General features: G+C 39.3%; 1 pseudogene; it reads right to left on the minus strand.

Moving 5' to 3' along the window:
* Positions 1-16,747: 16,747 nt before the first annotated feature.
* On the minus strand, positions 16,748-17,576 carry LOC113247181 (olfactory receptor 7A5-like; annotated as a pseudogene).
* Positions 17,577-25,564: the final 7,988 nt, after the last annotated feature.

Consider the following 25,564-nt stretch of genomic DNA (forward strand, 5'->3'; position numbering starts at 1 on the left):
GGGTATTACTTGTATGAAGATAGAGACCTGAACATGAGTAACAATGCTCAAAACTCTAGAAGACCTAAATCATGGTAATGTTATCATCTCACAGAATGATAATCTGCAATTTATGTTATCTCAAGGATTCAGTCTCTTTAATTTTTCACACATTGTAAGTAACGGTTTCTTCTGTATTTTATTTAAAATTTTGACCTCTCACTGTATTTTGGGGGATCAGTGTGGGAAATAGAATCCAGTGCATAATTTTCAAAAGTAAATATGTGTAATACAGGAGATTTGTTGCTTACAATAGCATAGGAAAAGCTAGAGGAAAATGTGTGATGCTTCCTGTGCCAGATGAAAGCAGCTGCCTCTCATATTATCTGCTCTCAAAGAAAATTCATTTGACATATCAAAAGCTACACCAATTGCATTCATCCACTCTAGAAACTGAGCACATTGCAATAGTAGAAGGAATTGGGGCCACCATTGAATAAAGTTTGTAATAATCCACATTCACTCTCTAAGATTTAATTTTCTTCCACACCATTCAAAACATAAGTGTGGCACAATAGAAATGACAACCCCTGACATTCAACCATTGATAGTGTCGTTAATCTTTGTAATTTCCCCAGGGATGCATTGTTATTCTTAATATCTTGGTAGGTAAGAACACTATCAGGAGATTTATCTGGTACCTCCTGCCATAATGTCCCTTGCTCAGATTTTAAAAGCATTGTGTGTATTCTGCCAATTGCCATCTAAGACTTTTCCATCTCTGCATGCCAGAAATTAGATTATAATAACAGGATATAGTTATGGACCTAAATTATGCTTGTGAAACAGAACAAATAAGGTTAAGAAAGGCTTTATCATCATCTGACCCAGAAGTGGCTTCACTAGTTTGTATGCCATAGTGGTAATTTCCTATTTAAGAATTCCTACTTCACAATTTTCTTTTTTTTTTTTTTTCAGAGACTTTCCTGTGTCTGCTGTTTCTTTTTTTTTTTTTTAATGATTTTTTATTATATTATGTTAGTCACCATACAGTACATCCCCGGTTTTCGATGTAAGGCTCGATGATTCATTAGTTGTGTATAACACCCAGTGCACCATGCAATACGTGCCCTCCTTACTACCCATCACCGGTCTATCCCATTCCCCCACCCCCCTCCCCTCTGAAGTCCTCAGTTTGTTTCTCATAGTCCATAGTCTCTCATGTTTCATTCCCCCTTCTGATTACCCCCCCCCTTTCTTTATCCCTTTCTTCCCCTACTGATCATCCTAGTTCTTATGTTCCATAGATGAGAGAAATCATATGATAGTTGTCTTTCTCTGCTTGACTTATTTCACTTAGCATTATCTCCTCCAGTGCTGTCCATGTTGTAGCAAATGTTGAGAACTCGTTCTTTCTGATAGCTGAGTAATATTCCATTGTATATATGGACCACAACTTCTTAATCCAGTCATCTGTTGAAGGGCATCTCGGCTCCTTCCACGATTTAGCTATTGTGGACATTGTTGCTATGAACATTGGGGTGCATATGGCCCTTCTCTTCACTACGTCTGTATCTTTGGGGTAAACACCCAGTAGCGCAATGGCTGGATCATAGGGTAGCTCAATTTTTAACTTTTTAAGGGACCTCCACACTGTTTTCCAGAGTGGCTGTACCAACTTGCATTCCCACCAACAATGTAGGAGGGATCCCCTTTCTCCACATCCTCTCCAACAATTGTTGTCTCTTGCCTTGTCTATTTTTGCCATTCTAACTGGCGTAAGGTGGTATCTCAGTGTGGTTTTGATTTGAATTTCCTTGATGGCTAATGATTTTGAACATTTTTTCATGTGTCTGTTAGCCATTTGTATGTCTTCATTGGAAAAGTGTCTGTTCATATCTTCTGCCCATTTTTTGATTTGTTTATTTGTTTCTCGTGTATTGAGTTTGAGAAGTTCTTTGTAGATCTTGGATACCAGTCCTTTATCTGTAGTGTCATTTGCAAATATCTTCTCCCATTCCGTGGGCTGCCTCTGAGTTTTTCTGACTGTTTCCTTGGCTGTGCAGAAACTTTTAATCTTGATGAAGTCCCATAAATTCATTTTATCTTTTGTTTCTCTTGCCTTTGGGGATGTGTCATGAAAAAGGTTGCTTTGGCCGATGTTGTAGAGGTTGTTGCCTATGTTCTCCTCTAGAATTTTAATGGATTCCCGTCTCACATCGAGATCTTTCATCCATTTGGAGTTTATTTTTGTGTATGGTGTGAGATAGTGGTCAAGTTTCATTCTTTTGCATGTAGCTGTCCAATTTTCCCAGCACCATTTATTGAAGAGACTGTCTTTTTCCCACCGGATGTTTTTTCCTGCTTTATCAAATATTAGTTGCCCAAAGAGCCGAGGGTCCATTTCTGGGCTCTCTATTCTGTTCCATTGGTCTATGTGTCTGTTTTTGTGCCAGTACCATGCTGTCTTTGTGATCACAGCTTTGTAGTACAGCTCGAAATCCGGCATTGTGATGCCCCCAGCTTTGTTTTTCCTTTTCAACAGTTCCTTGGAGATTCGGGGCCTTTTCTGTTTCCATACAAATTTAAGGACTGTTTGTTCCAGTTCTTTGAAAAATGTCCTTGGTATTTTGATCGGGATAGCATTGAAAGTGTAGATTGCTCTGGGTAGCATGGACATTTTAACTATGTTAATTCTTCCGATCCATGAGCATGGAATATCTTTCCATCTTTTTATGTCTTCCTCAATGTCTTTCAAGAGTGATTTATAGTTTCTAGAATATAGGTCCTTTACGTCTCTGGTTAAGTTAATTCCAAGGTAACGTATGGTTTTTGGTGCTATTGTAAATGGGATGGATTCCCTAATTTCTCTTTCTTCGGTCTCGTTATTCGTGTATAGAAATGCAACTGATTTCTGAGCATTTATTTTGTATCCTGCCACGTTACTGAATTGCTCTATAACTTCTAATAGTTTGGGAGTGGCTTCTTTTGGGTTTTCCATATAGAGTATCATGTCATCTGCAAAGAGAGACATTTTGACTTCTTCTTTGCCAATTTGAATACCTTTGATCCCTTTTTGTCGTCTGATTGCTGTTGCAAGGACTTCTAGTACTATGTTGAATAATAGTGGCGAGAGTGGGCATCCTTGTCGAGTTCCTGATCTTAAGGGAAAGGCTTCCAGCTTTTCTCCATTGAGAATAATATTTGCAGTAGGCTTTTCATAGATGGCTTTTATGAGATTGAGAAATGTACCTTCTATTCCTACACTCTGAAGGGTTTTAATCAGGAAAGGATGCTGTATTTTGTCAAATGCTTTTTCAGCATCGATTGAGAGGATCATATGGTTCCTGAGTCTTTTCTTGTTGATATGATGTATCACACTGATTGATTTGCGAATATTGAACCACGCTTGCATCCCAGGTATGAATCCCACTTGATCGTGATGGATAATCCTTTTAATGTACTGTTGGATTCTATTAGCAAGTATCTTGTTGAGGATTTTGGCGTCCATATTCATTAGGGAAATCGGTCTGTAATTCTCCTTTTTGAGGGGGTCTTTGCCTGGTTTGGGGATCAAGGTAATATTGGCCTCATAGAATGAGTTTGGTAGCTTTCCTTCTGTTTCTATTTTTTGAAATAGCTTTAGGAGAATAGGTATTATTTCTTCCTTGAATGTTTGGTAGAATTCCCCAGGAAAACCATCCGGGCCTGGAGTTTTGTTATTTGGAAGGTTGTTTATCACTGACTCAATCTTCATAATTAATTGGCCTGTTTAAGGAATCAATTTCTTCCTGTTTCAATCTTGGTAGTTTATAGGTTTCCAGGAAGGATTCCATCTCTTCCAGATTGCTTAGTTTATTGGCATATAGCTGTTGATAAAAATTTCTAATAATCCTTCCAATTTCAATGGTGCTCGTCGTGACCTCTCCTTTTTCATTCATAATTTTAATAATCTGGGTCTTTTCTCTTCTCTTTTGGATAAGTCTTGCCAGTGGTCTGTCAATTTTATTGATTCTCTCAAAGAACCAGCTTCTAGTCCTGTTGATCTGCTCTACTGTACTTCTGGTTTCTGCTTGATTGATTTCAGCTCTAATTTTGGTCAACTGCTTCCTCGTGCATGGATTAGGCCTGTCCCTCTGTTGCTGTTCCAGCTTCTTGAGGTGAGAATATAAAAACTGCATTTTAGATTTTTCTATTCTTTTGAGTGAGGCTTGGATGGCTATGTATTTCCCCCTTAGGACTGCCTTTGCAGTATCCCATAGGTTTTGGACTGTTGTATTTTCATTCTCATTGGTCTCCATAAATTGTTTAATTTGATTTTTGATTTCCTGGTTTATCGAGTCATTCCTGAGCAGTATGGCTCTTAGTCTCCAAGTGTTTGAGTTTCTTCCAAATTTTTCATTGTGGTTGAGTTCCAATTTCAGAGCGTTGTGGTCTGAGAATATGCAGGGGATAATTTCAATCTTTTGGTATCGGTTGAGACCTGTTTTGTGTCCCAGAACATGGTCTATTCTTGAGAATGTTCCATGGGCATTAGAATAGAATGAGTATTCTTTGGTTCTGGGGTGTAGTGTTCTATATATATCTATGAGGTCCAACTCGTTGAGTATGGCATTCAAAGCCTTTGATTCTTTGCTTAGTTTTTGCCAGGGTGTTCTGTCTATTTCTGAGAGTGGAGTGTTGAGGTCCCCTACTATTAGTGTATTTTCATTTATATGTCTCTTTATTCTGGATAAGAGTTGGCTTGTGTATCTTGCTGCTCCCCTGTTGGGGGCATATATATTTATAATTGTCATATCCATTTGTTGAATACTTCCCTTAAGAATAATATAGTGCCCTTCTGCGTCTCTAACTATAGTCTGTAGTTTAAAATCCAATTTATCTGATATGAGAATTGCTACCCCAGCTTTCTTTTGAGGACCATTTGCGTGAAAGATGGTACTCCATCCCCTTACTCTCAGTCTGAATGCATCTTTGGGTTTGAAATGAGTCTCTTGTAGACAGCAAATGGATGGGTCATTTCTTTTTATCCAATCTGCAACCCTGTGGCGTTTTATCGGATGGTTCAAACCATTTACATTAAGACTGATTACTGAGAGATATGATTTTAATGTTGCCATGTTGCCAGTAAAGTCTTTGTTTGTATTGGCTGTGACGTTCTGTTCTGTATCACTCTTGGGGCCTTTTTACTTTTATAGAACCCCCCATAATATCTCCTGTAGGGCTGGTTTCGTGGTTACAAAATTGGTTAGTGACTGGCGATTCTGAAATGTCTTTATTTCTCCATCAATTCTGAATGACAGCCTTGCTGGATAAAGGATCCTTGGCTGCATGTTTTTCTCTGAAAGAGCTTTAAATATGCTCCCCCAACCCTTTCTCTCATTCCAGGTCTGTGTAGACAGGTCTGACGTAATTCTGATGCTTTTGCCTTGGTACGTGAGAAATTTCTTTGCCCTGGCCGCTTTCAATACTGTATCCTTGCATCTAATATTTGAGAATTGCACTATGACGTGACGTGGCATAGGTTTGTCGTGGTTGAGCTTGGGAGGGGTCCTCTCTGCTTCTTGGACACGAATGTTTGTTTCCCTTGCTAGATTAGGGAAGTTTTCAGCTACAATTTGTTCAAATATCTCTTCTAGACCTCTGTTTTTCTCCACCCCCTCGGGGATGCCAATGATTCTAACATTGGATCGTTTCATTGAGTCAGTAATCTCCCGTAACCTACATTCGTGGGCGTGGATTTTTTTAAGACCATCTTCTATTTTCATTTTTTCCTCTATTAACCCATCCTCCAATTCACTAACCCTTTCCTCTGCTTCTGCGACCCTGGCTGTCAGAGCCTCTAGTTTTGCCTGCATTTGGCCCATAGAATTTTTAATTTCTGTCAGATTCGCTCTCATTTCTGTCCTTAGGGATTCTATGTTCTCAGTAACCTTTTCGTTTATACTTTTTTCAATTCTACTCATCATTTTGACCATCGTTACTCTGAATTCCATTTCTGGTAATTTCGTTACATCCATATCCATTATTTCTGTGGCAGAGGCCACAGTCTCATTGTCTTTTCTTTGCTGGGGGGGGGGCTTCTCCTTCTTGTCATTCTGATGAAGAGAGGTTGTGGGGTTTCCAGAGCCCAAATTATTGACTGGGTCCCAGGCCGTGCCCCTTGTTTTATAGGGATCTTAGGGATGTGGGCTTCTTCTTTAAAGATTTTATTTATTTATTTATGTGGCAGCCAACCAGCGAGAGAGGGAACAGAAGCAGGGGAGTGGGAGAGGAAGAAGCAGGCTCCCAGCGGAGGAGCCCGATGAGGGACTCCTTTCCGGAACGCTGGGATCACGCCCTAAGCCGAAGGCAGGCGCTCAATGACTGCGCCACCCAGGCGCCCGGGTTATGGGCTTCTTGATTTTTCAGCCTGCCTTCTGTGTTCTGGGGGAGGGGCCTGCCGCGCCGATACTCAGGCAGCCCTGTTTGGGTAGGGTCTCCGCGTCCCCTGTGAGGGGGGATGGGGATGGGCACTCTCTGAGCCGGTATTTCCAGGCTTTTGTTCTCTGGCGGCTTTCCCTGGCGGTTTGCTGTGCGTCTTCTGAGAGTCAGAGCAGCAGCGGCCAAATTTCAGCCTCTGTCACAGAACAGAGGGATTGCGGCCCGTTCTCTACTAATGTTCTGGCCACTTTAACTCTGTCTCTGTTGGTGCTGCTCAACCCTGCAGCGTCCCGGGATGTGCGCCCCACACCCGGCGTCCCAGCCCTCACTTCCAGGGCCGGCGCGTCTCTGTCCTTTGTGTTTCTAATGCCGCCAGCCGCCAGCCGCCCCGCGCGCGCTCCGGAAGTTCCCGGTCTCAGTCTGGATCCAGTGAGCGCACCAGGATTCTGGGGTTCCGCGAGATGCCTGGTGGCGCGCGCACCCGGCTCACGGTCTCAGTCTGCTGTTTTGCGGGTGCCGTCCGCGAGCCCCGCCCGCTTCCCCGTGCAAGTGGCTACCGCTTCCCGGCGCCCGAACGCGGCGGCTCCCTCCCCCTTCCGTTTATCTTCCGATATCTGTGCACAGTTTCATGGCTCCCCGCTTCGTACCTCAATACTCAGCGCTGGAGATGTTCATTTGTAGAGATCCAGATGCGTCTTCCTGCGTCTCAGGCTGGTTCCGTGGTTGTTTAGGCTGGTCTGGTACCTATCCAGCTCGACTCGGAGGACCGGCTGAAAACGGTGTCTCCTACTCCTCCGCCATCTTAACTCCTTGTCCCTACTTCACAATTTTCTGATAAATTTCCACAGGTAGATGGACTGACAGGTGGAATGAAAGAAAGAAAGAAAAAAAGAAAGACAGAAAGAAAGATGAAGGAAAGAAAAAAAAGAAAAAGTTTTAAAATGAAAGATAGAAAAATGCCTTATTATAATATTTGCCAATTTCCATAGCATAAATCTCTTATCTACCCATACTTTGGATCTACCAACATAGAGTGGGATGAGTTGTGCACAGTTGGACCTCATAACCCATTAGGAGCCAGCTCCAACACAGAAGCGTCTTTGCTTAAGGTCAGGAGAAAAATAAAGAGCATCCATCTGTTGCAGTTTTAGTGTTTTTTCAAGGTGAGCTGGTCCCATCATTTGAGGGTCAAGGTCAGTGACGTCTCAGGTCAGAGAATCAAGTGAGTGATTGTCTCTTCATTCTGGTAACTTAGGCGAAGTTTCTTTTTATAAGAACTAGAATTTTTCTTAATTATTCAAATGGATGGGATCTAAATAAGATGCTTATCACTTTTATTCACGGAGCAACATGATCAATTTTGCCTGTTGCAAAAATCCTTGTGGTTCAATCAATTTTGATTAAAATGTTGATCCTTCTACATATTAATAAATTCCTTGCCTCTGATGTTGAGTGACATCCACTTGGCCTCAGCCAATTCAGGATGCCACTCTATTGAACTAGGATGAACCTATTTCAATGTCAGCAACTCCCATGTCATATGAACTCTGTCATATCGAGGACACCCACTACAGAGCAATTCACCTCACCAATGTATTCCTCAACCTCTTGTGAATAAATACTATGGCCTCTGGCCTCTTTCTCAAGGCATTTTTGGGAATTCAGCTGTTGGATCACAGAAGATAAATCCACACAGCACTGCTTTGATGTGATTCCCATAAATTTATGTATGCTGTGACATTGTTTTCATTTATCTGTAGATAATTTCTAATTTCCCTTGTGATTTCTTCCGTTGTCAATTGGTTGTTTGCATGTGCTGTTTAATTTTCACATATTTTTGAATTTTCCAGTTTTCCTCCTTTTATTGATTTCTAGTTTCATTTCTTGTAGTTGGAGAAGATACTTAGAATAATTTCAACTTAAAAATGTATCAAGAGTTGTTTTTTCAAGCCTTATTTTGTGTTGATTTGATTTTTGCATAGTGACACATTTTGATTCCCTTCTCATTTCTTTTTGCCTGTACTTTATAGATATTTCGTTATGACAATGGGAATTACATGTAACATCCGCAACTCATAATAATCTAATTTGAGCTGATACAACTTGACCTGAATCATACACAAAACTCTACTCTTATACAGTTCCACCCATCACTTTATCCATATTGAAATTCGTGTGTTTATTTATTTAAATTCAATTAGCCAATTGAATTTATAGTACATTAGTTTTTGATAAAATGTTTAATGATTCATTAGTTGAATATAACTATATAAGAGTTGAATATAACACCCAGTGCTCATCATATCATGTGCCCTAATTATTTCCCATCACCTGTTACCCCATCCCCCTACCCACCTCCTTTCCGCAACCCTCAGTTTGTTTCCTGGAGTCAAGAGTTTCATATGGTTTATCTCTCTCAATGATTTCTTCCCATTCAGTTTTCCTTCCCTTCCCCTATTGTCCTCTGCATTACTCCTTATGTTCCACACATGAATGAAACCATATGATAATTGTGTTTCTCTGATTGACTTATTTCACTGAGCATAATACCCTCCAGTTCCATCTAGTTAAATGCAAAGGGGTATTCATCCTTTCTGATGGCTGAGTAATATTCCATTGATATATGGACCACATCTTCTTTATCCATTCATCTGTTGAAGGACATCTTGGCTTCTTCCATTATTGTTAAACTGTCGTGTTGTAAGTCCTTCTACATGTAAAATGTGGAGTTAAAATCCAAAATTACAAACTGAGGGCTTCAGAGGGGAGGGGCGTGGGGGAATGGGATAGACTGGTGATGGGTAGTAAGGAGGGCATGTATAGCATGGTGCACTGGGTGTTATATGCAACTAATGAGTCATCAAACTTTACATCAGAAACCAGGGATGTACTGTATGGTGACTAACATAATATAATGAAAAAACATTAAAATAAAAAAAATCCAAAATTACAAAATGCTGTGTTTTTTTGTATTTGCTCATGTATTTAACTTTAACAGAGATCTTTATAGCTTCATATGACTTCAAGATACTGTTTAGTGTCCTTTCATTTCTGTGAAGGACTCCCTTTGGCTTTTCTTGTAGGGTGAATCTAGCGGGAATCTAAGTGCGTCAGATTTTCTTTACCCACAAATGTCTGAAACTCTCCTTCATGTTTTATGGGAAACTTTTGTGAGGTGTAGAATTCTCAGGTGATAATTTTTTCATTCAGTAATTTATATACATTATCCCATGGACTCTGGCCTCCAAGGTATCTGTGGAAAAATCGGTTGATAATATTATTGAGGAGCTCATACATGATGAGTTCTCACTTACTGATTTTATGATTCTCTCTTCTATCTTTGGCTTTCAATGGCTTGATTATGTGTCTTGGTGTGAGTCTCTTTATGTTTATCCTACTTTGAGTTCACTGAATTTCTTACATATGTAGGTTAATTTATTTCATCATATTTGGGGAGTTTCAGCAAATTACTTCTTCAAATAATTACTTCTTTCTTTTAATTCTTTCTTCTCTTGGCCATTTCTTTCTTCTCTTTCGGGGCTCCCTTAATGTTTCTTTTTTTTTTTTTAATGATTTTTTATTATATTATGTTAGTCACCATACAGTACATCCCCGGTTTCCAATGTAAGGCTCGATGATTCATTAGTTGTGTATAACACCCAGTGCACCATGCAATACGTGCCCTCCTTACTACCCATCACCGGTCTATCCCATTCCCCTACCCTCCTCCCCTCTGAAGCCCTCAGTTTGTTTCTCATAGTCCATAGTCTCTCATGTTTCATTCCCCCTTCTGATTACCCCCCCTTTCTTTATCCCTTTCTTCCCCTACCGATCATCCTAGTTCTTATGTTCCATAGATGAGAGAAAGAGAAATTAGGGAATCCATCCCATTTACAATAGCACCAAAAACCATACGTTACCTTGGAATTAACTTAACCAGAGACGTAAAGGACCTATATTCTAGAAACTATAAATCACTCTTGAAAGACATTGAGGAAGACATAAAAAGATGGAAAGATATTCCATGCTCATGGATCGGAAGAATTAACATAGTTAAAATGTCCATGCTACCCAGAGCAATCTACACTTTCAATGCTATCCCGATCAAAATACCGAGGACATTTTTCAAAGAACTGGAATAGTCCTCAAATTTGTATGGAAACAGAAAAGGCCCCGAATCTCCCTTAAACCCACAGGTCTCTTAGGCTTTATTTAATTTTTAAAATTTCTTTTCTCTTTCAGCTCCTAACACTCAATATTTTCAATTTGCCTATTTTCAAGTTCACTGTTTATTTCTTTTGTCTGTACAAATCTGCTGTTTTTTTAAATAGGTGGTTATTTTCTTTATGTGGAAAAGATGTGTTTCTTTGTATCTACATGAACATTATACTAACAGGGAAATACACAAACATTCCAATACATCATAAACAAATCAAGGGCTTTTAGAATCACCTTCATTACAGTTCATGATGCAACATAATAAACAAGACAAATAAAATACACATAATCACGAATATCTTCAGATAGCTAATACTTATGTGAGACATCATATTTATAGAAGTTGTTCTAAGTGCTTTACAAAGAAATCATTTATTTCTCTCGAAAACTATGTTATGTGCTACTGAGATTTCTGTTTTACATATGAGGAAATGACGGCATAGAGAAATTAAGTAACTTCTATAGTCACACAGCTAACAAGTGCTGGAGCTTAGATTTTGGAATTCTTTCCAGAAATGATCTATTGTATTCAAAATTATCCCAGTAAAAATTCTGGCTGGCATTTTTGTGGAAAAAAAAAAAAAGAAGATTCTAAAATGAATATGTAAATTCAAAGGATCTAGAAAACAAAACAAAACAAAAAGTGGAAAAAAGAGAAAAATTTGGCATTTTTATACTATCTGATTTTCAAAGTGTTACAAACTTATAGTAATCGAGACACTGTGGTATTAACTTAGAACATACAAAGAGATCACTATAGGAAATACAGAGTCCAGAAATAAACCCACACATATACAGTCAAATTATGTTTTAAAAGGTAGCATGATAATTAAGTAGGAAAAGTATATTCTCCTCAACAAATGATACTGGAATAATTGGATATCTATATGGTAAAAAATAAACATTGACCCCACTTCATACTGTATGCAAAAATTAATTTTAAATGGATTATAGACCTAAACATAAAAGCTAAGACTATAATACTTCCAGAAAAATCATAAGACAAAAACTTTGTGACTTTGGAGTACCTACGATTGCTTAAAAATAAAACATTAACTATTAAAAAGTTGGTAAGTATTCTTTAGGAGATAGCATTAACAGATAGGAAGAAAATATCTAGCATAGTATATCTGATGAAAGGCTTAAATTGAGAATACATAAAGCACTCCCAAAACTCAACAGTAAGAGGACAAATAATAAAAATAGTCAAAAGACTTAAAGACATACTTCATTATTGGCCCTTTACATATATATATGAAGGGCCAATAAATGTATGAAAAAATGCTCATCATTAGTCATTTAGAGAAATACAAACCAAAGTACAATAAGGTGCCACTGCATAGCCATTGAAGTGGCGAAAATGGCATTTTCAACCTGATAACACCAAATGTTGGCCAGATAGTGATTGTGCTAGGCAGACTTCTAAGATGGCTTCCTGTAGTCTTCACCTCCTGGTATTCATGCCTTGAGTGTGGACTTGATGTAGCGAATTGCTTCTAATGAAATGGGTATAGCAAAAATGATAGATTATTTTTGATTAGGTTTTAAAGACTGTGACTTCCATCTTATTAACATATTCTATTGCCTTCTTAACTTGAACTTTTGATGAAGCACGCTGACATATTGAAAAGTCCCATGTGGCAAATTGTGGCATGTATCAATAGTTTGCTCATTTTTGTTGCTTAGTGTTGCTGCTAGTTACTTGCTTTCCAGCTAACATCTAGAGAAGAAATGGAGCCAACAGTCGAAGAGCTCCTGAAAATGAAATCTTTCTAAAAAACATGTAAACTTAGAAGTGGATCCTTCCCAAGTGTGAAGCCTTCAGATAAGACCCAACCACTTCTGACAGGTAGATTGCAGCTTTTTGAGAGACCATGATTAAGAGGATCCAGCTAAGCCATGCCTGAATTCCCAGCCCACTGAAACTTTGAGATAATTGATATGTGAGATAATCAAGATCTCTTTCCTGGGCTCATATTTACATGGATGCATACATTTGTGAGCACACAAATATTAAAAATATTTTTTAGAGACTCTGGTCCAAGGGTGGCAAGGGAAATAAGAGTCTGACTATTGTTTCATCCTGAAAGACCTTCTCTGAGTGGCCTGTGTTTTAAACCATTTTCACTAAGGTAGCTTTTATTTCCTCTTGATGCCCACATCATAAGCACAGTGGAAGAGGGGCACCTGGGTGGCTCATTCGGTTGAGGATAATATGACTCTTGTTTTAGGATCAGGTCATGATCTCAAAGGTCATGGGATCAAGCCCTGCATCAGGGTCTATGCTCAGTGTGGAGTCTGCTTGGGATTATTTCTCCTTCCTTTCCTTCCCCTTCTGTCCCTCTCCCCACTCGCATCTTCTCTCTCTCTCTCTCAAATAAATAATAAATTTAAAAATATGCACAGTGAAAGAAATCATATCTTTTAGAGATAGGGTAGTCCTTGGATTGGGGCTTCGGGGAAGCCTACACTTGGGCTCTAGGTAGGATCAGATCTGCATACATGCTTTCAGCACATTGACTGTCCAAGGAGAGTAACATCTATGGATAATACTCTACCAAAGGAGAAAATTCTTCCTGGAGTATAACTCTGAGGAGATAAGGAAAGCTTCCCCCAGGACTGGGAACCAGAGTCAGGGCACATAGTATATTACTGCCTTACACCATATATAATCTTTTCATTAAAAGACAAAAACTTCCATAAAGCATGTATTGCTCACAAATTGAAGGACATTTCGGTAATTTTTCTAAGGGAACTTTACTTCCTCATTCATCAGGTGGGTGTACACATTGTATTAATCAGCTTGGGCTGCCATAAGAAAATACCAGAGACTGGATAAATTAAATTAAATTAAATTGATTTTCTCACATTTATGAAGGATGGAAGTCCAAGATCAGGTGCCATTATGGTTGGGTTGGTGAGAGATTTCTTTCTGGCTTGGAGGCAGCTGCCTTCATGCTTTGTCTTCAACTGGGATTTTCTCAGTGCATGTGGGGACAGAAAGAGATAGAGATAGAGAGATAGAGATAGAGATAGATATAGAGAGATCTCTTCCTCTTCTTATAAAGCCACCAATCCAATCCAACCCACCCTTATGATCTTACTTAACTTTATCACTTCCTGAAAACTCTATCTGCAAATACAGTCATATTGGGGACCTGAGCTTCAATCTATAAATTTTAAGGGGACACAATTCAGTCTATAGCACATATCTCAAGTGTGCCAGGCACTGTGCTGGGCATGGAAGGGGAACATGTGTACTTTGGGCTGAATTTATGATAGCTATATTATATTATGTATATATATTATGTATATGTATAATACATCTATTATGATAGATATATTATAAAGGTTGATTTCACCATCTGACTCAGCCAACAATCTACTTCTCTCATTTAACAGTTCATGGACACCAACTCACTCTGCCTTTAGACTCTTAACTATATCCCTTCATTTTTATTAATGTAAAAAGGAAAAAAAAGGAAAGGGTCAGTGCTGTATCTAGATAGACCTGGTTAGGGACTAGATTTTAATACTTGAGCCAATCACAGTCAGGTATCTCTGTCCAAACCACCTGGAATTGCTTCAAGGGAATTCTGCAATCCAGCGTCTTGGATTAGGAGGTTTCTTCTGTCTTTTTTTAGTGATGTTGGGGGAAATAAGAAAAGAGACCCCAAAAAATCCAGTCAGTGTTTCTACCTCCTTTGCATATCTTATCTCAACCCTTTCAACTAGCTAACATCACCTCATATTATCACCTTTGCTTCTTAATATGTTCTAAGTGGCTTCTCCTTATACAGATTTTCTTCTTCTCCTCTTCTACTGTCCCCAGCTGAATCCATCCCTCAGTGATATGTTTTCACACTTCTTAGATCTTTTCCTCCACCGTGTAGAAAATCTCACAATGGTTCTGGGTTTTGTTCACAGTAATCTATCAATGAATACATTTGCTTGACCTTGAACTCTGACCTAGTCACTTTTCCCATTGACATGGAATTTCATGTCATTTATACACGTGACTTGGGAATATCATAAGACATAAATATTCCAGCAAAAACAGGCATGCCTTATTTTATTGTACTTTATCACACTTCACAGATACTTTATTTTTTGCAAATTGAAGGTTTGTGACAAGCCTGCATTGGGCAAGTCTATTGGCACCAGTTATCCAATGACATTGCTCACTTCGTGTCTCTGTGTCACAATTTAGAAATTCTTAAAATATTTTAAACTTTTTGATTATTATCATATTTGTTATGGTGATCTGTGATCAATGATCTTTGACATTACTAAGGTAGTTGTTTTGGGGCTTCATGAACCACACACATAAGAGAGCAAACTTAGTGGATAAATGGTGTGTATTCTGACGGATCCACTGACTGGTTATTCCCCCATCTCCTTCCCAAAGATCTTTTTGGTTTCACCGAAAGTGACTCACCTTTGGTTTCAACTTTTGGTTTCATGAAACTTTTGGTTTCATCTCAGGCTTGATCTCATGGTGGTGAGATCAAGTCCTGCATGGGGCTCCAAGCTCAGTGTTGAGTCTTCTTGAGATTTTCTCCCTCTCCCTCTACTTCTCCTGCTCATACTTTTTCTTTCTCAAACAAATAAATCTTTTAAAAAATCATATTTATTCAAATATCTCTTTCCATGTAGACTCCACTGGTAGATATGTATTTGATAATCAGGTCTGCCAGTGACTAATGTAAGCAATGGGACATACAGCCTGAGCAGATAACAGGATCCTAGTTAGGAGAAGAAAACTGATAAAGTATTATAAAATACACTAGTATACTTATGACAAAGAGTAGTTAATGAAGGGCTATACAAAAAATGACAGAGCAAAGTGAAAAATTGTGGACTCAGATTCATAACATAAAACATAACATAACATCATAACATAACATAACATAACATCATAACATAACATAACATAACATAACATAACATAACATAACATAACACAACACAACAGTAAATAAAGGACCTAGTTGCCAAATGGAATTTTTTCCATAGTAGTGGTAACACATGACTGTTCTTTTAGTAAAACTAAAAAACATATTATGTGGGGTGATTTTTGTCCTTTGGGAAGAAATGATTCTTAGGAAATCCAAGCAGTTCCATGAGATAAATGGGAATTTCTAACTTTTTCATATCAAAGTTTGTACTATTAGGTATTTACCCAAAGGTTATAAACATAATGATTTGAAGGGGCCCCTGCATCCCAATGTTTGTAGCAGCAAAGTGCACAATAGCCAAACTATGGAAAGATCCCAGATGTCCATCGACAGATGAATGGATACAGAAGATGTGATATATATATATATATATATAATATCTATAATGGGAATATTACTCAGCCATAAAAAAATGAAATCTTACCATTTGCAATGACATGGATGGAACTGGATGGTATTATGCTAAGCAAAATAAGTCAATCAGAGGATGACAATTATCATATGATTTCACACATATGAGAAATTTAAGAAACAAAACAGAGGATCATAGGGGAAGGGAGGGAAAAATAAAATAAGGTGAAATCAGAGAGGTGAACAAACCGTAAGAGACTCTTAACTGTAGGAAACAAACTCAGGGTTGCTGCAGGGGAGGAGGGTGGGGAGATGGGGTAACTGAGAGATGGGTATTAAGGGGGGCACATGATGTATTGAGCACTGGTTGTTATATGTAACTGATGAATAACCAAACTCTACCTCTGAAATGAAACACTGTATGTTAGTTAATTGAATTTAAACAAAATAGAATAACCCACAAATGTTGGGGATAAACTAAGGAATAAAGGAAGAAAATGAAGGGAAAAAACAGTTGGATATCAAAGAAAGAGAAGAACTTAATAAAATGAATGACTAAATTATACTAAGAAGTTGAAAAAATTAAAATACCAGGAAATAAATGACAGAAGCAAGTTCTACTTTCATTATCTGCTTAAAAAATCATAACTTCTGACTCTTAGGCTTTGAGACATGCAATTATGGGAAATTCTGCAGCCCCAGGACACCTGGTCCTTTGATAGCTGCCATCCCAGAGAATCTCATCAGAGCCCCCTTTATGTCTCTGTTCCTCAGGCTGTAGATGAAGGGGTTCAGCATGGGGGTGACCACCGTGTACATCACCGAGGCCACTGCACCTGCGTGGGAGCTCTGGATAGCAGCAGAGCTAAGGTACACTCCTAGGATCGTACAATAAAATAAGGAGACAACTGAGAGGTGAGATGCACAGGTGGAAAATGCTTTATACTTGCCCTCAGCTGATGAGATTCTCTGTATGCAGGAAATTATCCTAGAGTAAGAGTAAAGAATCCCAGCCAGGGGAGCACCAACCAGCAGCACAGCTGCAAAGTACATCACCATGTTATTCAGAAAGGTGTCAGAACAGGCAAGTTGAATCATCTGATTGAGTTCACAGAAAAAGTGGGGGATTTCCACCTCTGTACAGAAGGACAGCCGCAACACCATTGAGGTTTGTAACAAGGAATGCAAGACACTCGTGATCCAGGACACCAGAAACAGCAGTCCACAGAGCCGGGGGTTCATGATGACTGTGTAGTGCAGGGGGTGACAGATGGCCACAAAGCGGTCATAGGCCATCATGGACAGGAGGTAGATGTCCAACACGGAAAAGATTATGAAAAAGTACATCTGTGTGATGCAGCCTGCATAGGTTATGACTTTGCTCTGAGTCTGGATGTTCCATAACATCTTCGGGACGGTGATGGAGGTGACACATATGTCTGCAAAGGACAGGTTGACCAGGAAGAAGTACATGGGGGTGTGGAGGTGGGAGTCAGAGCTGACGGCCAGGATGAGGAGCAGGTTTCCAAACACAGTGACCAGGTACATGGAGAGGAAAAGCCCAAATATGAGGGGCTGTACTTCTGGTTCCTCTGCAAATCTCAGAAGAAGATATTCTGATATCCGTGTATCATTGCCAGGTTGCATGTGGTTGCACTGACTACCAGGAAAGAGGAAAAAGACATCATTAATTTTCACGTGATCAGTATTGCTCACGTAGCTGAAATGCAACAATTTATATTTTGCAGTCAAGAAGTTAATTTCAGTATCTTGTGTAGGGACTGTCCTCCTTGAAGAGATTCCCTCCCATTTCATCTCTGGTTAGGCTTCTTGGTCTCATTTCCCCCAGGCCCCCCAGAGATTATGCATTCTACTGTTTTATTAGGAATATGTTTCGGGGCACCTGGGTGCCTCAGTTAAGGGTCTGACTCTTGATTTAGGCCCAGGTTATGGTTTCAGGGTTGTGGGATTGAACCCCATGTGGGGCTCTGCTTTGGTTGTGGAGACTGCTTGAGATTGTCTCTCTTCCTCTCTTTGACCTTCCCCCCTCTAATTTGAAATAGAGCCTCTTCTGAGTACCATCTGGTGATTGAGTGCTGGAATTTGTATTGTAAGTGTCACCTTGGAATATATTAGACCATACTATTGCTCTGAGGACTGTTCTTACTCCACAAGGTGCACACACACACACACACACACACACACACACACACATCCCCAAATCATTGCTCCCTGGGCTGTGTTCTTACCATGACTCCTCACCCCCAGCCCCAATGATGAGGCTGGATTGGCTGTAACTCAGGCCGGCCAGATCAATTATCATTTCCCTAAACAATGTAAAATGCTACCTGACATTCCAATTAGCAAACTTCCCGTGGATAAATTCAATTGATTAGTCAGACTGGCATGCTCATTTTCTGTCCTGTATTTAAAGAAACACACACAATCTGCTATGAAGGAGAGAGAGAGAGAGAGAGGAGTGAGGGAGGGAAATCAAACAGAAAGGGCAAAAAGATCCATGGTTCAGGTGGTTGCTGAAACATGAGGGATGAAGAGGAAGAAGAAAGCACCCTTGGTTCTGACATTTCAACTCTTCTCATCTCCCTGCTGCCCGGCGAAAATAATAGAGGAGCAAAATTAAATTTGGTCAGAAGACAAAAGTAGTGGTATCTTCATGGTGTATTTGCCTTACAGAGTGAATGCGCCAAGAGAAAAGTATGTTAAGGGGAGAAACCAGCATTTCAGCAGAGGAAACAGGCCAAACACAGCATGGTTGGGCATGGTAGGATGAACCAGGTGGAGACTTGTTTTCTCTGCGACCTTTCGCATATTTATTTAACCAACTGGGTTTCCTGGGATCTTTGAGGGGTTGGGGAAAGTCCCTCCCCATTTCCTTATGTGGCATCCTTTCTTGGTTTTCCTTTGCTTTGCGTTCTGATCTCTTTTTTGACAATCACAATGGGCACATTCTGGTCCCTTTCTGGTCTTTGCACAACACTCAAAGGCCTGTTCAGACCTCACTCTAGAAAATTCAGCACACATCGTGATAATCTGTCCTGTGTCTCTGAATGATTGTCTTCATAAGATTCATGCCTGAGGCTCTCACATGACACACACTTGTGTTTGTACTGTGACTTCATCATCATTGTGCAAGCATGAAGAAGCAGGACCCTCACTGATATTGCTCACTGTAGATTTTCAAAACGGCATGTGAGCATAAGCACACTAACATGGACACAAATTTGAGAAAATGAGAAATTCTGACATAAAAGGACTGGCACTGGCTTGAAACCAGTTACGTAGAGTGATTTCATGCAACCGTGTTAGAAAAAACTGAATGGAGCATTGAAATGAACTAAGATATGATGTGCAATAGTAGTAATTGAAAAATATCGATATGGATCAGCAATTAACTTAGCAAAGACCTTGACATGAGAAAATATAGCATAAAAGTCCCTAGAACTCTCTCGCCTTAGCAGATGCTCTGTTCGTATTTGTCCATCAAATCAGGAACTAGGTTTCAGTGCATATGGACATTTCATATAGGTCAAGGTTGTATTTCAATTTATGTGGTAGAGGTTGTTCCATACAAGCTGGCATACAAGCTATGCATCTGGAAGAAAATACATTGGTTCCCGATCTCGTACATCTTAAACAATTCAGAAGGATTACAGAACTCCCTGTAAATGGGAACTGCTCATTCAGGTGAAGGTGTAAAATACTACAGATACAAGCTACAGGTGAGCAAAATCATTGCCATTAAGGCAGGAAAATCAGAAGAAAGATGAACCTACTTAACTGTATAAATTTAAAACTTTTTATGGACAATATATCCAGCCAAAGTCAAGAACAATAATGCTCCTAGCTGCAGAATAGGCATAGAGTTTATGGACATATCATAATAATAGGCATCTAACAATGAACCTGGTGTTCCAGTATATAAACATTTGTCTAAACAGGTAGCAAAAGAAGGTTCTCTAGTTTTGCTGGCAGAAACGTGAACTGTTGCTATGTTCAGAAAACAGCCTGATGACAGCTATAAATAAGAAAATACAGATATTCTTTAGCTCAGGGATTCTGCTTCAGCACTATTGACATTCTGGTCCGGTCTGTTCTCTGTGGTGGCCTGTGTCCTGAGCTTTGTAGGATGTTTAGAGCGTCCCTGGCCTCTTCTGACACCTCCCATATGACCTCCAAATTGCTCAGTGTTCCCCTGGGGTACAATATTTCCTTCAGCAGAGAACCAGATTTTTAACATAGCAATCTCAAAATATTTTTGTAGAATTGTTATAATAGCAATCAATGCATTGAGAAAAAAATAGAAACTCTTTCAAATTGTGAGTAGCACGGCCATATCATGAAACATTTTGTAGACTCCGAAGTAAAAGTCAGTATTACCCAAGTTGACTGGAGGCAAATTCATGAGGTAATTTTGAGCAAGAAGGAAGAATGGATACAGGTAGAAAAAAGACTGCCCTAAAACTTAAAGGGTATTTATGATGAACACTGCTCATCCATTTATATCATGTCTGACTGTATATGTGTGCATCATGTAGGAACAGATTTTAAAAGACACTAAAAACTGAAGGAAAAAAGATTGTCAGGAAGAATGAAACTAGGTCAAGTGTAGCAGCTTAAAAACAACTATGTGAAACAAAATTATATGAGAATCTAAAAGTAACGTAAAAACACATAAAATAATAATTGAGTGCTATCAAGATGGGTCATTAATTCCAGACTGAATGTCCAAAGACTTGGAATAAAAGAATATGATAGAATGACTTTTACAACTGGGCAGGAAGCAGTATCTAAGTGATAATAGTTTTCTTAAATAAAGATCTATGGATTCAAATATGGTTATGGAAGGTAAAGGCAATCTACAGTCAAGTCTAACAAAGAGATAAGAGTCAAGGATGATGCAACTCTTAGAAATAGAGCCCATCACAAAGAGCCAAAAGGACCCATGGGGAATAACAGAGGTGTGAAAACAAGTGAGAAATATCTATAGGGGTGATTTATTAGCACTCAATGTACAAATACCATTCATTTTCTATTTTTTTAATCACAAGGATTGGCAAGTGAAGAATATTAGTGAACAGCTCAATTTTTCAGGATTGATAATAAATCAAAAAAGCAACAGAGAAAACACCATATAACCAAATGACAAATTTGAGCCCATACTACTAGTAAACACAATTCCCCACATATGTCTATACATACAGCACCTGGGTGGCTCAGTCATTAAGCGTCTGCCTTCGGCTCAGGGCGTGATCCCAGGGTCCTGGGATCGAGCCCTGCATCAGGCTCCCTGCTCCACTGGAAGCCTGCTTCTTCCTCTCCCACTCCCCTTGCTGTGTTCCCTCTCTCTCTGGCTGTCTTTCTCTCTGTCAAATAAATAAATAAAATCTTTAAAAACAAAAAACAAAAAAAATATGTCTGTACATACACAAGAGAACGCAATGCAAACAGCAAAGCTGGTAAAATAAAAACAAAACCCCTGTCTAATTGCTTGTTCGAAAGAATGCAATAAAAAATGAGAATAAAACCCCCTGTCCCCACTGTACAAATACAAAGACCTGGTAGAGACAATGTACAATACAGAAAACCAATGTCCACTTCTTTCTTTAACATCATCAATGAATCTATTAATCAGTTCATCTGGCCAGCGAATGAGAATAGAGATCTCTAGGTTCTGGGCTAGGATGGTGACTGTCAGCTGACCTCAGCTAAATGTACCTGGCTTGGATCGTCTCTGACCCTTTGCTGCAAAACCTGTGGGGCTCTTGGACTCACCTGCATGGGAACTCTGAGGAAGGAGTCTCCATGTAGCAGCCTGAATTCTTCCTGGATGGGGATGATGGTAACTAAACTCTGTCCCCACACAAGACGGCAGGAAGGAAGCTGGCATCAGTCTCCCGGCCAAGCTTAGGATTCCAGAAGCAACAAGCAGGTCCCATCCAGGCCAAGGTGGCACAGGCAGAGGGACTGCCACACAGGAGGTATTTAGAGCTTCCTCTGTCTGTTCATGAGGCACGTTTCCCTCCTGCTCCCCCAACCTCCAAGCACATGATTTCCCCATGGGACACTGGTGTGGACACAAAGGAAATTTTCTTGGAGATTCTGTGTTCCCAACAGACCAGGTTACAACTGAGTGAATCCAGAGTTAATTACTCCTTCCTTGGGAACTCCACTGCTCCCAGAGTTCAGACCTCCTGGTACCTTATCCCAACTCTGATTTCAACTTTTCCCCAAACTCTAAGACTGAGCAATCTGTGGATTAGACCCCTTGGGTCTCCAAAATATTGACTTGTGGTGGAGACACAGCCATGCCATCTATAGAAAACTGCTGTTTTTCTTTTCAACAAGGAGGAGAATTAAGTCCCTTGATATAAACTGTGAGCAAGAGAAACCTCAGCTTCATGACACATTTTCCAGAGATTAGGAATTTAGTTCCTCGTTGCGACACATTTGTTCATTATAAGAAGTATATATGTGCAAGGGCCTCTGGATGGCTTAGTCAGTTGAGCATATCACTCTGTTTTGGTTCAGGTCATGGACTGTGGGTCCTGGGATTGAGCCCTTCTCAGGTTCCAGGTTCACCGTGGGGTCTGGACGTCCCTCTCCCTCTCTCTCACTCCTCCCCCCACTCATGCTCTTCCTCTCTCTCTCCCTCTCTTTCTCAAATAAACAAATAAAATCTTAAGAAAATGACAAAATATATTTAAGATTATTTTTGCAGTATAACATGAACTTGGAACAGAGAAGTAGAATCTTCCCTATAGCCTCCAGAATGAACCAAGCCTTGCAAACATCTTCATTTTAGCCCAGTGAGAACCACTTCAGCCTTCTGATCCATAGAATTCTAGGAAGATAAATGTGTTTTAAAACACTAATGCAGTCATTTTGCATTAGCAGTAGGACTTGAATACAAAAAGTCATCCAATAAGCTTTGGTAAGGAACCTGAGATTAAGATTCTCCATTCATTCACTGAGCTTCCCCTGGGTAAAAACATTTTGTTATAATCCCACCTTTAAGAAGAAGAAGAACTTTAAAATCAATTTGGAGATATTCATCCTCTTTGGCCAGTGGAGATCTTCTCAGGGAATAAATGCAAATGTGCTTTACATTTTGATGTCTTGGAGGCATTAAGATAGGAAAAGTAATCCATCATTTAAATGTATGTCTATCATTTACTTTAAATCTTTGTGTCTATATCACCACATACTTTTAATTTCATGATAATTCAAACATTTATTCTTTTCATATTTATACTCTTCAACTTTCCCTCAAGTTTTCTTTCAACATAAAGGAAGAGATTATAAAAGAATCTGTGTGTAAAATGAATCAACAAACACACAAAAAAGGAGAACCAGGGGCGCCTGAGTGGCTCAGTAGATTGAATGTCCAACTCTTGATTTTGGCTCAGGTCATGATCTCAGGGTCATGAGACTGAGCTCATCATCAGGCTCTGCCTTCAAGGGGGAGTCTGATTCTCTCGCTCTCCCTCTGTCCCTTCTCCTGCTCTCTCTCTCTTTCTCAAATAAATAAATAAATCATAAAAAAGGAGACCCAGACCTATAAATGCAGAGAATAAACTCATTGTTGCCAGAAGGGAGGTGGGCGACGGACAGAATGGGTGAAGGGGAGTAGGAGGTACAAGCTTCCAGTTATGGGATGAATGAGTCATGGGAATAAAAGGTGCATCATGTGGAATATTGTCAATGATATTGTAATAGTGTTGCGTGGTGACAGACAGTAGCTACGCTTGTGGTGAGCATCGCATAATGTATATATAGAGAAGTTGAATCCCTATGTTCTACACTTGAAACTAGTGTATCATTGTGGGCCAACTATATCCAAATAAGAAAATTATTTAAAAAACGAGTCTGTGTTTATGTACATGTGTGTTTATTTTGAAACAAAAATGTATACAAATAAATACATGCATAGATAGCCATACAACTTTACATCTGAACATTTTCTTTGGACTCAACAAAATATGTTGACACATTTCATTTATTTCTTGCAACGTTCATTCAAAGTTATGTGTACTATGCCACATTACTTTCAGAAATAAAGAAGCTGAGGCTCAGGGAGATTACATTAAAAAGCCATTGAAGTGGAGGTATGGCAAGGTGGCAGATGGCTAGGGGCCTCGTTTCATCTGTTCCTTTGAATTTAGCTGGATATGTATCAAACCATTCTGAACACACACACACAACTTCAGCGTGAGACGTAGGAAAATATATCTGAAACTCTACAAGTAGAAAAGTGACTTCTTTTTGCAAAGTAGGAGGTGGGGAGTCTTTGAACTGTGGGCAGATATCAGAAGATAAACTTTATGGATCCCACAAGACTGTAAAACTCCAGTGCCAGGGGAAAATAGTATATTGAGCTACAGGTGTTTTCTCATGATTCATTTATCTTTCAATCTAAGCAAAGAGAGACCCCAAGACTAACATAGCCCAGAAAGACACATAGACAATCTACAGAAACAGGGACTTTACAGGCAATACATTGCTACTAAATTCATATCTTTCAATAGTTACTCTGAATGTAAATGGGCTAAATGCTCCAACCAAAAGACATGGGGTATCAGATGGGATAAAAAAGCAAGAACCATTCATATGCTGTCACAAGAGACTCATTTTAGACCTAAAGACACCTCCAAATTGAAAGTGAGGGGTTGGAAAACTATTTACCATGTAATGGACATCAAAAAGAAGTTGGAGTAGCAATCTGCACATCAGACAAATTAGATTTTAGACCAAAGACTGCAGTAAGAGATGTAGAGGGACACTGTATCATACTTAAAGGGACTATCCAACAAGAAGACCTGACTATTGTAAATATTGTAAATATTTATGCCCCCAACATGGGAGCTGCCAATTATATAAACCAATTAATCACCAAAGTAAAGAAACATATCGATAATAGTACATTACTAATAGGGGATTTCATTTTTTTTATTTTTTATTATATTATGTTAGTCACCATACAGTACATCCCTGGTTTCTGATGTAAGGCTCGATGATTCATTAGTTGTGTATAACACCCAGTGCACCATGCAATACGTGCCCTCCTTACTACCCATCACCGGTCTATCCCATTCCTAATAGGGGATTTCAACACCCCACTCACAACAATGGACAGATCATCTAAGCAGAAGATTAACAAAGAAGCAAGGGCATTGAATGACATACTGGACCAGATGGACTTCACAGATATATACAGAGCATTCCATCCTAAAACAACAGAATACTCATTCTTCTCGAGTGCATATGGAATATTCTTCAGAATAGATCACATGATGGGTCACAAATGAGGTCTCAATCCAATACCAAAAAATTGAGATTATTCCCTGCATGTTATCAGACCACAGTGCTTTGAAACTGGAACTCAATCACAAAAGGAAATTCAGAAAGAACTCAAAACACTTAGAGGTTAAAGAGCATCCTGCTAAAGAATGAATGGGTCAACCAGGAAATTAAAGAAGAACTTAAAAAATTCATGGAAACTAATGAGAATGAAAACACATTGGTTCAAAACCTCCTGGATACAGTAAAGGCAGTCCTAAGAGGGAAGTACATAGCCATCCAAGATTTTCTCAAATAAGCAGAAAAATCCCCAATGT

The sequence above is a fragment of the Ursus arctos genome, unplaced genomic scaffold (genome assembly GCF_023065955.2).
Source record: "Ursus arctos isolate Adak ecotype North America unplaced genomic scaffold, UrsArc2.0 scaffold_14, whole genome shotgun sequence".
NCBI classification, from domain to species: domain Eukaryota; kingdom Metazoa; phylum Chordata; class Mammalia; order Carnivora; family Ursidae; genus Ursus; species Ursus arctos.